This window comes from Monodelphis domestica, chromosome X, assembly GCF_027887165.1.
Source record: "Monodelphis domestica isolate mMonDom1 chromosome X, mMonDom1.pri, whole genome shotgun sequence".
In the NCBI taxonomy this organism is placed as follows: Eukaryota; Metazoa; Chordata; class Mammalia; order Didelphimorphia; family Didelphidae; genus Monodelphis; species Monodelphis domestica.
In genome coordinates, this window is record NC_077235.1 from 66,290,963 (window position 1) to 66,304,999 (window position 14,037).

Genomic DNA, 14,037 nt, shown 5'->3' on the forward strand with positions numbered 1-14,037 from the left:
CAAATACTTGGAAAGTTCTTGAATTTGGCTATAACATTTCTGGGTGTTGTCAGTTGGTGAATTAAGTACAGGAGGTGATCTGTGGATTCTATCAATCTCCACTTTTCCCTCTTGTTCTACAATATCGGGGCAGTTTTCTTGAATAATTTCCTGTAGTATTGTATCCAGGCTTTTTCTTTTGTCATGATCTTCTGGTTGAGCAATGATTTGTAAATTGTCTCTCCTTGAACAATTTTCTAAATCCTCTGTTTTGTGAATGAGATGCTTCATATTTTCCTCAATTTTTTCACTCTTTTGGTTTTGTTTCATAGTGTCCTGCTGCCTTGTGAGGTCACTTGATTCTAGTTGTTGTATTCTGGTTCTTAAAAACTGGATTTCATCCCCGGATTTTTGGTCATCCTTCTCTTTCTGGTCTGATTTTCGATGGAGGTCATCTTTCATCCTCTTTACTTCATTTTTCATCTCCTTAGCCTCATTTTCTGGCTGATTAATTTTGGCTTTCAAGACGATGTATCTTGCTGTTAAAGTTGTCTTCAGCCTCTCTTGTGTTTTGAACTGTGTTTTGAGTTTATCCAATTTGCTAGGATTTCTGATTTATCATTTGCCGATCCCTCCCCCTCTGCTCCATTCACTATATAGAAGCTATCTATTGTAATTTCTTTCTTATTTTTCTGTTCTTTGCTCATATCCTTCTTTGTTCCCCATATGTGTCTGTGCTCTTGCTCCTCTCATTTTTTTGGTTTTGTGGGTTTCTGTCAGTCTTCCCTCTTGGAACTTTGACAGAAGACCTCTCAGTGCAGTCTCTTAGGCAGGGTTGTTGGGTGTTTGAGCTTCCCTGTCCCCTGGATGCTTTTGATTGGATTAAAGTCCAGTAGTCAATGAGGAAGTGCAGAGCCTGGGCTTCCCTGAGTTCTGAAGAAATTTGATGGGATTAAGTTTAGCTTGGCTGGGCTGGGTGTGCTCTGAGGCCAACACGTTCTCTAAGGCTGGAGCAAATATGGAGGATCTCCACAGCTCTGGCCAGGCTGCCAGCTCTATGCTCCCTCTCTAGCTTCTTCCCTGCCCACTGTGTTCGATGCTCTGAGCTTGGCACAGCCCTTCCCACAAGGTACACCCTCCAGAACAGCTCCTTTGCCCATTCAGAAGTTCCTAGTGCCTCTGGAGGCTCAGCACTCTTGGTGGGTGGGGAGAGGGGTCCTGGGAACTTCCTTCTGCCTTCCCCTTAAACCCGAGTGTTCTCAGATTCTGGCTTTGGGGGGGGTACACCTTTTGAATTGAGTCCAGCAGGAGGATTCCTTGGCTCTGTATTGTTCTTAGGTTTGATTTTCAGTCCCCTAGGAGCATTCAGTTTGTGATTGGTGAGGAAGGGTTTTCAGAGGTATGAACTTCTGCTCCTTTTAGGCCACCATCCTGACTCTCACTCCCCACTTCTGTGTATAAACCCAGCAGTTCTGTGGCTGGATCAAAGGGCAGACATTCCTTTAGCACCCTTTGGGAAAGTGTTAAATGTTGGAGGGGATGTGGCAAAGTTGCGAAACTAATGCATTGCTGGTATAGTTGTGAATTGATCTCACCATTCACTGGTGCTAGGTTTTTACCCCAAAGTGATAATAAGGGAAAAGACTTGTACAAAAATACTTGTACCTGCACTCTTTGTAGTGCTAAAAAATTTGGAAAACTGAAAGTATTTAATGGTCACAGTTTATATCAGATTAGTACATAATCAAATCTTAAATCAAAACTTTTGTTCTTAGAGGTCTTTCCAATTGTATCAGAGACCTCTTCCCAGGTAGCCCAGACCAAACCTAGAATTATCCTTTTATATCCATTGTAAAGTATCTTACTTTCCCTGACAATCCAGCCCTGGATTTCTCATTTCCTTGAGGCCATTGTAAAGCTAATCAGTCATCCTTCCCTGTCCTTTATTCCCCAAAAGGTATATAAGACCCCCAAGTTTAGTTACTCTTTGGATAATTCCTAGGGTGGGGGATGTTTTCCAAGAGACACTGTTCCCAGAGTCTCAGAGCTTTGACTCTGTGTGGTATGAAGGTCTTGACTATGGGTGGTGGAGGAATCTTGAGCACGCTCTGGTCCTGATTAAAGACTTGGCCTTTCTAACTGCTTTAGTGTTTGTGTGTTTTCCAAAACTGACACCAGGAACCAAACCTCCATCTCGTTTCCTAGTCTGCAGCTTGAAACTCAGGTGCCCCCAGAGCTGTATTTTCTTATCTCCTTACTAAGGGCAAGGGTTGTTTCCTCTTCTTTGGATACTTAAACACTTAGCACAGTACCTGTTACATAATAAGTACCCAATAAATAGTACAATTCTGTCTGTCTATTTGTCTCTCTGTCTGTTTTCTATTCATCTGTCTGTATCTTTGTTCATCTCTTTCTCTGTCTCTCTGTCCATCTGCCTTTTGTTTAGTCTGTCATTTTAAGTGAGAATTGTGCAATTCAAATTTTGAACCCCAGGATTCTCTCTCCCACCATCCCACTTTTGTTTTCATGTTATATCCATCTGTTTTGGGGATAAAGTTTGTGTGTGACATACACCCTCTCTCTCTTTTCCTGTGAACATGGCTGGGAAAGCTGGCTACACTTAGCCTTTAATTTTTTCCTTTTATTCCATCTGCTTCAAGTGATTACTAATAAATCTTATAAAATATATAATAATGCCTTGGAGTCATTGGATATTAATTTAAATTTACATTTAAATTTAAAATTTTCCTGTATTTGAATAATGTGACACTCTGTGTGACCTTGGGCTAGTCACTACCCCTCCCCCCACCTCCTCCCACACCACTAAAACTTGGTGGCAGTTTTTTTCTTTACAAGCAGCAAAAAGCTGAGTGGAGGCTCAATGGGTCCCTTTCCCAAGCAGGCCTCCCCTCTTGCTCACTCCCCCAAATTTTTGGATGAGTGTAAGGAGTACACGCACTGGGACAGTAGTTTTCTAGGACTCACAGCTCTTCCAAGGAAACTATTGTCTTCCTCTTCCTCCAAGTTCTCTCCTGGATGGCTCTGCTCTTCCCTGAGCTTCAACAAGGTGTCGCTATGACCAGCTTCTGTGAGATCACTGGCTCTGTTACCAAACATTCCCTTGTTGCTGTGGCAATGGGGCCCAAACAAACCTCAATCTCAGCTAGCTGAGGCTTGTCACCCTTGGTACTCCACTCTCCAAAGAGGACCATGGGTAAGTGAGTGAATTTACCCCTCTCACTGCCATCTTCTTGACCACAGAGAGAATCCCGTGTCCTTTTTGTCACCAGGGCTCCCTTCATCCCTGGTTTATTGCTATTCTCTCATCTATGCCTCTGCCTTTCTTGCCTATTATCCTCTTTCAGACTCCAAGTTTCCTTATTTAAAAATGAGAATAATCAGCATTGGCATTCCCTATACAGCTTTGGTAAGGTTTTCTCCATCTCAGAAAAATGAATTCTTCTGTCATTATTATTAATTCAAGGAATCTCTGTCCTGGTACTAGGAAACAGGAGGGAGGCAACAAAAAAGATTGAGTAAAGACCAGGAATGACAGAAAAGTGGGAATGCCAAATATACACAGTACCAGGGAACATCATCATCTGCAATGGGGACAAACTAGAAGCCTTCCCAATAAGACCACCTCTATTATTTAATATTGTACTAGAAACTTTAGTTACAGCAATTAGAGAAGAAAAAGAAATTGAAGGTATTAAAATAGGCAATGAGGAGACCAAGTTATCACTCTTAAAAAAAAAACATTATTTTTATTTGGTCAATTTCACACTTTATTTCTTGGATGAAAAAATCATTTTCTTTTCCTCCCTCCAATGTGGGATTCCACTTGGTTTCACATGTGCCCTTGATCCAATCCCATTTCTATGTTGTTGGTATTTGCACTAGAATGTTCATTTAAAGTCTACATCCCCAATCATATCCCCTCGGCCCCTGTAGTCAGGCAGTTGTCTTTCCTTGGTGTTTTTACTCCCACAGTTTGTCCTCTGCTTGTGGATAGTGTTTTTTCTCTTAGATCCCTGCAGATTGTTCAGGGACATTGCACTGCCACCAATGGAGAAGTCCATTACGTTCAATTGTGCCACAGTGTATCAGTCTCTGTGTACATTGTTCTCCTGGTTCTGCTCATTTATCTCTGCATTACTTCCTGGTGGCTGTTCCAGTACCCATGGAATTCCTCCAGTTTATTATTCCTTTGTGTAACCTGCTAGTGGCAGTTAGAAAAAGAAATTTTTCCTTTGTGTGTTGGTACTCAAGAAGGAGCAAGGAGTCTGAGAATATGGGTGAAGAATTAGAGAAACAGAAAAGTCAGTATTACTGAATAGGGAAGGCATGATCCCCTATGACATTCTCCTTGGTAGGAAAATGTGAGAAGCTTACAGACACGTGGAAGCCAGAATTCCGAGGTAGGAAGCATGTGGCCAAAAGGCTTTAGGAAAGATAAAGGAGAAGGTTAGTAATGAAAACTTCAAGATTGCAGGACAAGGAGAGAGTCATGGGGCCACCTTCCTAATTTATTGCAGCATGGCTTGGGAGATACTCAACGAATATGTAACAAAGTATAGATAATTCAGATTGGATGGGAAGGTGATGATGACACCTTTTGGGGGTTTTGGGCATGTTGACTTCAACCCTTTTCAAATTCCTTTTACAAAGGAATTTGACTCAGCACCAAATGGTAATGAATTTGTCTTGAGCAAAGGCAACATGGCTAGGTCAAGAGACCTCCCACAGATAAGAGTTCAAACCTTGTGTCTGAAGACACAATATCCATACATTACTTATATTTCTTAGATGTGAATATGCTTGGAATGCTACATATCCCCCTTTTTGTTTTTAAAAAAATGAAAAGAAGGGTGAGTGATATAAAAATGTAACAAAAATGTGACTCAAATTAAAAAAGACAAAAATCATGTAGCATCCTCAAATGATACTTCAAGTAATTCAAAATAGACATTAAAATCATATTGCAAAAGCTTTGGATGTAAAAAGTAAGTGCGATTATTAACAACAATAAAAATTTTACTCTCAACTTATATAATTTTGTATTAATAAAAATGATCTTCATACTTAGTAATCAAAATTAAAGATAAAAGTCTCATAAAAGATTAAAAATAATGATAAAAAGTAATAAGAAAATAATCTTCACTCTAATTATCCTGAATTATTGTGATAGTAGTCCCATAGTTCATAGGACAGGTGCAGTAACAGATTATTGCCCACATACAGTTAGGATTATAAGAAGTTGCCAGAACTTTCATAACAAAATCAAAAGATGACTATATCTGGGGATGAAGGGAAATTTCCTTTTTCTCACTTGTCCTGATCATGCTTTTTAGGGATACCCGCCTAGATGCCTGCCACATAGCAATATGGTTGGACTTTGATACCAGGGAGACCTGTGAATGAGGGTGTCAAAACATCATGTCCTAGTACCCCAACCTCAGCAGCCAACATATATCCATCTCTTATGGAATATACGTTTGTGTGTGGCTTCAGCTGTCTGGCTAATTGAGGTGTCCTCTGCATTCCCTTTTTATGCAATCGGCCTTGGTCTCCCAGGATAGTTACCTGCAACTTAACAGATGCTATCATGTTCTTATGATCTCATATTGTTGGGTACATATAAAGAGAAAAAGTACACCTTCATTGCTCAGGATTGGAGCATAAATAGTGCTTTCAATGCACTTCTAGCACTGAAAAGAAAATATATGGGAGAATAATTCTGAAAAAATGATCATGGAAAATGACCATAAAAGTAATATAAAGTTTTAGACTCATGGCTCACTTTCCATGTGGATAGTTGCAGCTGAGCCAATGTGTAATGTCAGAATTTACATTCAAAAATGATTTTTATTTCCCTACGCTATGTTGACCAAGATTGACACAGTAACCACTTTACACAAACATAAATACAACAATTAGTGCAAATACTTAACCAGTACCAATATTCTCATAAACATAACATTCTGATTTGTTGTTTAAATAACAAGACTGAAGATAATGAAGTGACATTGCAACTTATGGCTGCATATTTCTTATAAACCTTATTTAAATCTCTGCTTCTATATAAATGAACCATTCAATATAATAACCAAGAATATAACATAAGCAATGTTTGCAAAATTCATTCTGCCAAACCAGTGCTCGGATCAATAGAAGCTTAAGTTGCTTTCCATGAAGAATCAATTTCTACAGTTACTTGTTCATATAGAATTTGATGTAACTAGTTCTTTCCTAGTTGTAAATGTAAAATATTCAATGTGCTTTTTCTACAAGCTTATCAGTGCCAATTTTTTCCTATTTTTAATACATGCTCCAAAAAGGAAAACTTAAGAGTATACTTTGCCCTAGCTCTATGTAGGTGTGTAATAGCCTATTCCACCTAGGAGGGTCCACAACTGCAAGTCCACATAAATTGTCCAACCTAGAGCACTCAGTTTACCACTGAGGCTTTATTTTCATATACCAAAAGGTCTTCCAGTATTTGAAGGGGAAGCTAATGGACCGCAAATCCAGCGGCCTGCCTGAATTCTGGGACTGGTGGGAGAGAGCAAGAAAGAGTTCCCATAAAGATATTACACAAAAAGACGAGGTTTCAGGAGTAATGATCAACAATGATATTAACATGTAACCACCGCAATGGTGGTTGGCACATAATGTCTACATAGTCATTGTCAGGAATGTAATCTTTACATAGATGAAAATGATCATTTTCAATAACATAGGTTCCTAATTAAAAATTTCAAAGTGCATTTTTCCTGACATCTCATTCCTTTTAAAGAGTAATATCAGGACCATCTGTCCATTATAAATCTTCAAACCTAATTTTTTTGTTGTTGTCAGGGTTACTAGGTTTATGCTATGGATGAAAAATTTCTATCACAAACCATAACAAATTTCATTTCGAAGAAGAAAAGATCAAGGATGTCCAGGGACATCATGAAAAAAAAATGCAAAGGAAGGAGGACTTGCAGTCCCAGATCTCAAACTATACTATAAAGCAGTGATTATCAATACAATTTCATACTGGCTAAGAGAAAGAAAAGAGGATCAGTGGAATAGACATGGGGTAAATGACCTCAGCAGGACAGTCTATGATAAACCCAAAGATCCCAGTTTTGGGGACCAAAACCCACTTTTTGATAAAAACTGCTTGGGAAATTGGAAGACAGTATGGGAGAGATTAGGTTTGGATCAACATCTCACACCCTACACTAAGATAAACTCAGAATGGATGAATGAACTGAATGTAAAGAAGGAAACTATAAGCAAATTAGGCAAACACAGGTACTTGTCAGATCATTGGGAAAGGAAAGACTGTAAAACCAAGAAAGAGCTAGAAAAAAATCACAAAATGTAAAATCAATAATTTTGATTACATCACATTAAAAAGTTCTTGTACAAACAAAACGAATGCATCCAAAATTAGAAGGGAAGCAACAAATTGGGAAACAATCTATATTACAAAATCATCTGACAAAGGTCTAATTACTCAAATTTATAAAGAGCTAAACCAATTGTACAAAAATCAAGACATTCTCCAATTGAAAAATGGGCAAGGGACATGAATAGGCAATTTTTCCGTTACAGAAATCAAAACTATTAATAAGCACATGAAAAAGTGTTCTAAATCTCCTATAATCAGAGAAATGCAAATCAAAACAACTTTGAGATATCACCTTACACCTAGCAGATTGACTAACATGACAGCAAAGGAAAGTAATGAATGTTGGAGGGGAGGTGACAAAGTAGGGACATTAATTCATTGCTGGTGGAGTTGTGAAGTGATCCAACCATTCTGGAGGGCAATTTGGAACTATGCCCAAAGGGCAATAAAAGACTTTCTGCCCTTTGATCCAGACATAGCACTGCTGGGTTTGTACCCCAAAGAGATAATGGGGAAAAAGACTTGTACAAAAATACTCATAGCCGTGCTCTTTGTGGTGGCCAAAAATTGGAAAATGAGGGGATGCCCATCAATTGGGGAATGGCTGAGCAAATTTTGGTATATGTTGGTGATGGAATACTATTGTGCTCAAAGGAATAATAAAGTGGATGAATTCCATGGGGACTGGAACAATCTCCAGGAATTGATGCAGAGTGACAGGAGCAGAACCAGGAAAACAATGTACACAGAGACTGATACACTGTGGTACAATCGAAGGTAATGGACTTCTCCATTAGTGGCAATACAGTGATCCTGAACACCTAGGAGGAATTTATGAGAAAAACCACTATCCACACCCAGAGGAAACAGTGTGGGAGTAAAAATACCAAAGAAATACAACTGCTTGAATACATAGGTCATAGGGATATGGTTGGGGATGTAGACTCTAAATGAACATCCTAGTGTAAACAACATGAAAAAGGGGTTCTGATCAAGGACAGATGTAATACCCAATGAAAGTGTGTGTTGGTTGTGGGAAGAGTGGGAGGAGGGGAGAGAGGGAAATAATGTGATTATTATAACCAAGGAATAATGTTCTAAATTGACTAAACTCCTTCAAATGAAAAAATAAGGAAACTGAGTCTGCAAGAGTTTCATAAGGAAGAGAAGCAGAGGCATAGGTGAGAGAATAGCAATAAACCAGGGATGAGGGGATCCCTGGTGACAAAGAGGACACTGGATTCTCTCTGTGGTCAAGGAGAGATGGCAGTGAGAGGGGTAAATTCACTCAGTTACCCAACTTCCTCTTAGGAGAGTACAGTGTCAAGGGTGACAAGCCTCACCTGGCTGAGAGTGAGGTTTGTTTGGGCCCCATTGTCATAGCAACAAGGGAATGTTTGGTAACAGAGCCAGTGACTTCACAGAAGCTGGTCTTAATTCCACATTTCTGAAGCTCAGGGAAGAGCAGAGCCAGCCAGGAGAGAATGTGGAGGCAGAGGAAGACAATAGTTCCCTTGGAAGAGCTGTGACTACTAGAAAAGTACTGTCCTGGTGAGTGTACTCTTTTTGTGACTTCTAGAAAAGTACTGTCCTGGTGAGTATACTCTTTATCTCTCATCCAAAATTTTTGGGAAGGGAGCAAGAGGGGAGGTCTGCTGGGGAAAGGGACCCACTGAGCCTCCACTCAGCTTTTTGCTGCTTGTAAAGAAAAAGACTGCCCCAAGTCCTAGTGGTGTAGGAGGAGGTGGGGGGTAGTGACTAGCCCAAGGTCACACAGAGTGTCACGTTATTCAAATACAGGAAAATCTTGATACTGTAAATTTAAATAAATATCCAATGACTCCAAGAATTAGATTTTATAAGATTTAATAATAATTACTTGAAGCAGAAGGAATAAAAGGACAAAAGTAAAAGTCTAAGTACAGCCAGCTTTCCCAGCCACATTCACAGGAAAAGAGATGAGAGGGTGTGTGTCACACACAAACTTTATCCCCAAAACTGATGAATGTAACAAAACAAAAGTGGGATGCTGGGAAAGCAAATCCTGAGGTTCAAAATTCTAATTACACAGTACACACTTAAAATGCCAGACTAAGGAAAAGACAGACAGACAGACAGAGAGATGAACAGAGAGACAAGAATAAACCGCAGACAGAGAGACAAATATATAGACAGATACATAGACAGACAGACAGAATTGTGCTATTTATTGGGTACTTAGTATGTAACAGGTACTGTACTAACTTTCAAATAAGAGAATAGAACTCTGGGGCCCTTGAGTATCAAGCTACAGACTAGGAAATGAGATGAAGGTTTGGTTCCTGGTGTCACTTTTGGAAAACACACAAACACTAAAGCAGTTAGAAAGGCCAAGTCTTTAATCGGGACCAGAGTGTGCTCAACATTCCTCCACCACCCAGAGTCAAGACCTTCATACCACACAGAGTCAAAGCTCTGAGACTCTGGGAACAGTGTCTCTTGGAAAATATTCCCCAACCCAGAAATTTTCCAAAGAGTAATAAAACTTGAGGGTCTTATATAGCTGTTGGGGAATAAAAGACAGGGAATGATGACTGATTAGCTTTACAATGACCTCAAGGAAATGAGGAGTCCAGGGCTGGATTGTCAGGGAAAGTCTGATGCTTTACAATGGATACAAAAGTTTAACCCTAGCCTTGGTCTGAGATACCTGGGAAGAGGTCTCTGATACAATAGGAAAGACCTCTAAGAACAAAAGGTTACTTAAGATTTGATCAGGTACTAATCTTATGTAAACTGGAATCATTTAATACTTTCAGATTCCCAAAATTTTTTTGGCACTACAAAGAGTGCAGTTATAAATATTTTTGTACAAGTCTTTTCCCTAATTATCTCTTTGGGGTAAAAAGCCAGCAATGGTATTGTTGGATCAAAGGACAGGCAGTCTTTTAAATCCCTTGGGCATAGTTCCAATTGCCTTCTAGAATGGTGAGATCAAATCAAAACTCCTTTGTCATATCCCCTCCAACATTTATCACTTTCCTTTGTTGCCCTATTGGCCAGTCTGCTAGGTGTGAGGTGGTACCTCAGAGGTGTTTTGATTTTCATTTCTCTACTTATGAGAGATTTAGAACTCATGTCCTTATTGATACTTTTGATTTCTTTATCTGAAAAGTGCCTGTTCATGTCTCTTGCCCATTTATCAATTGGAGAATGGCTTGATTTACAATCGACTTAACTCCTTATTAATATGAGAAATTAGACCTTTGTCAGAGGTTTCTGTTATAGATTTTTTCCAATTTGTTGCTTCCCTTCTCATTTTGGTTACATTGATTTTGTTTGTACAAAAACATTTAATATAATCAAAATTATTCATTTTACATTTTGTAATATTCTCTATCTTTTTTTTGGTCTTGAAAGCTTTACTTTCTCATAGATCTGACAAGTATACTTTTCTATGTTCACATAATTTACTTAAAATTTCCTTTTTTATATTTAAGTCATTTACCCATTTTAAATTTGGTATAGGGTGTTGTGAATCTTAAAACTGCTCAGACTGTACCTTAGAAGATTTGGTTAAGTTTTTCCCCTAATTTGACAACGGAGATACTTGATCAGGAATGTATTGAGAACTTTTAGAATTACTCCACCCTACTCAGACAGTGCCTTAGGGCAAGATGAAGTTGAAAACTCCTGGTTGAACAATGAAAAGTCCCTAACTCATACTTATAGTGAAGCTCAAACCTTAAGCTAGGTCTATTTTTAGATCTAATACAAAAAGGTGCTCAGTACCTATAAAAGTTAAATTAGTACCTAAAAGGTCAAGCAACTTACAAAAGACAAGCTTAACCAAAGAGGTGTGAAGTACTCAATAGATTTTATCTAACCAGAGAAGGTGAGAACAAAAGAAAACGAGAACTAAGAATGGGCAGTCCTCGGGAAAAGCGTCTACTGTGATTGGTAGAAGTGAAAATTTAGAGGAGGTGACATGAGAGAAAATTTCTTTAAAAGGAAGGGACTTATTGAGTTGGAGGGAGTTTTTGGATTGGAATTAGTTGGAGTGGGAGTTTAGAGGTTTGAAGCTTGCTTGAAAGCAATCTTGTGGTGAGTGATAAAGACTGACTTGCTCTCCCTTAGGCTCTGGCCTAGGCTCTTGCGACTATTTTATCTTTCTCTCTGTCTCTCCTTCCCTTAATTCCTTCATTTATATTAATTAAAACCTCTATAAATTTCTCCTTTAATTTTTAGAATCCCTAATTTAGTTTTCATGTGGGGATTTTTAATTTGTTAACTTTCTAGGTTTTTTTTTTAATTTGCATGTCCAATCCATTGAACTCTTCCCTCTCTAATTTATTAATATATGAACTCAAGGATATGAAATTCCCCCTGAGTACTGCTTTACATGCATCCCATAGATTTTGAAAGAACATCTCATAATTGTCATTTTCTTAAAATAAATTATTAATTGTTTCTATGATTTGTTCTTTAACCAATTTTGGAGAATCATATTATTTAATTTCCAATTAATTTTTTTACCTCTCCATATACCCTTACTAATTATTATTTTCATTCCATTGTGATCGGAGAAGGTTGCATTTATTATTTCTGTTCTATTGCACTTGTTTGCAAAGTTTTTGTGCCCTAATACATAGTCAATTTTTGTGAATGTACCATGTGCGGCTGAAAAGAAGGTGTATTCCTTTTTGTCCCTATTATTTTTTGCCACATATCTTCTAACTCTAATTTTTCTAAGACTTCATTCACTTCTCTTACTGCTTTTTAAATTTATTTTTCAATTTGATTCATCTAGTTCTGATAGAGGAAGGTTCATGTCTCCCACTAGTATAATTTTTCTATCTACTGTATCCTTGAGCTCCACTAGTTTCTCCTTTAGAAATTTGGATGCTATGCCATTTGGTGCATACGTGTTGAGTACTGATATTTCCTCATTGTCTATACTGCCTTTTATCAGGATGTAATAACCTTCCCTATCTCTTTTAATTAGATCTATTTTTTACTTTGGTTTTGTCAGATATCATGATTGTGACTCCTTTAAAGATTAAAATTTATGGAATATGGGGAGACTGAGGCAGGTAGAAATTAGTTTCTCTCTGCAAGGAGTATTATATTTTTAGAGGTTTATTAAAGGTTAAAGATTAAGAATATACAAGTAAGAAACATGTGCCTAGGCCAGAGGCCTAGACAAAATAACCTCACATCATGGAAGAGACGCCACTGCTCCAAAACGCAAGTCCAAAAAAAACCAAGCCCCCTTCAAAAGCCTTTGAATCCACTTAAATACCTTCTCGATCTCGGCCCAGGTGACATTACAAGGCATTCTGGGGAAGTGGAGCAAAGGCTCATGGGGATTGCAGTCCTGTATTCGAGTCTATTTTTTACATTCCCTCGTGTGATCATTTTGGAAAAATTAATTTTCCCCAAAAGGATCATAAAAACATAATAAACTTAAAAGATTACAATAGTGTGAGGATAAGAGAAAAAAGAATAAAACCAATAATTGTTGAACACAACATTGACAAAAAGCTGTTAGGGGGCAGTCCCCTTTGGCATAAAAGTATACATACAAATAAATGTTCAATCAACCACACCCAAAGTTCAATTTTGTGCAACTTGTGGTCTGGAGGCTTCTTCATGGTGGCTTCTCCAACAGTTCAGTTCTGGATTCAGAGAGGTAGCATCTTATTTATCTAAACTTCTTCTCAAAAGGAATTTAAACTTTGCAATTTAAATAATGATATTTTTTTACATTCCCCCCGTTAAGAGGGTGATATAAAAAAAAAAGGGATCACTTAGGGATGCATGGCTGAGGTATGAGGTATATGAATCAATTGGCAAGAGATATTAAAAAGACATCAGAAAATCCAAAAGAAAAGAAAAATTTCTGGATGAAAATATAGACTATCAAAGTCTTATGTGTAAAAATTCCAAGTAGAAGAAAAATCAATCTATAACAGGTCCTTCAATCAGGGCCCAATCAAAATGATCTAAGTAATGATGCATTTACCCAGTCAGTGCCAGGACTACAGAAAGGTACCACACTATGAGAGGCAGAAAAGAAAGGGACCAGATTATAGAAGCCAAGTAGGAGCCAAGGTTTCGGGGATACTCATCTGTGAGTATCTTCAGAGTGAGTGTAGATACAAGGAAAGCCTATGTCTTAACACATGTTAAACATAGTAACCTCGAATCTTCACACTAGGTTCAAGACCTTTGTATTGGCCTAGAAGTGCATCAATCCATCCTAGATTGGCCTTTCTTTGGCCCTATGAAATGGCTCTTGTGTGTATCTCTTGTCCTGGAATCAGACAGAATGATTAAGCAAAGTCCCATAATTTATTTAAATAATTAGTGGCATCATTTTTATAGTCACAAGCTTTTTAGGGCATGCTCTGAGAAATGTATCTTAAACTTGTAGCACTGAAAATCAAAAGGTTAAAGAAAATCTCAATACTGGTGACATGTGCTTCAAATATAAAAAGGAGAGAAAAAATAATAAAAAAAACTGAAAAAGTATATTGCACATGCAAGAAAAATATAACAATAAAAGAGCTTTAAAAATTCAAAAATATAGCTTATAATCATTGACACTCTGTGTCAGTTAAGAAAATAAAGATTACAAGACTTTCTCACCAAAAATGAGATCCATTTCCTCT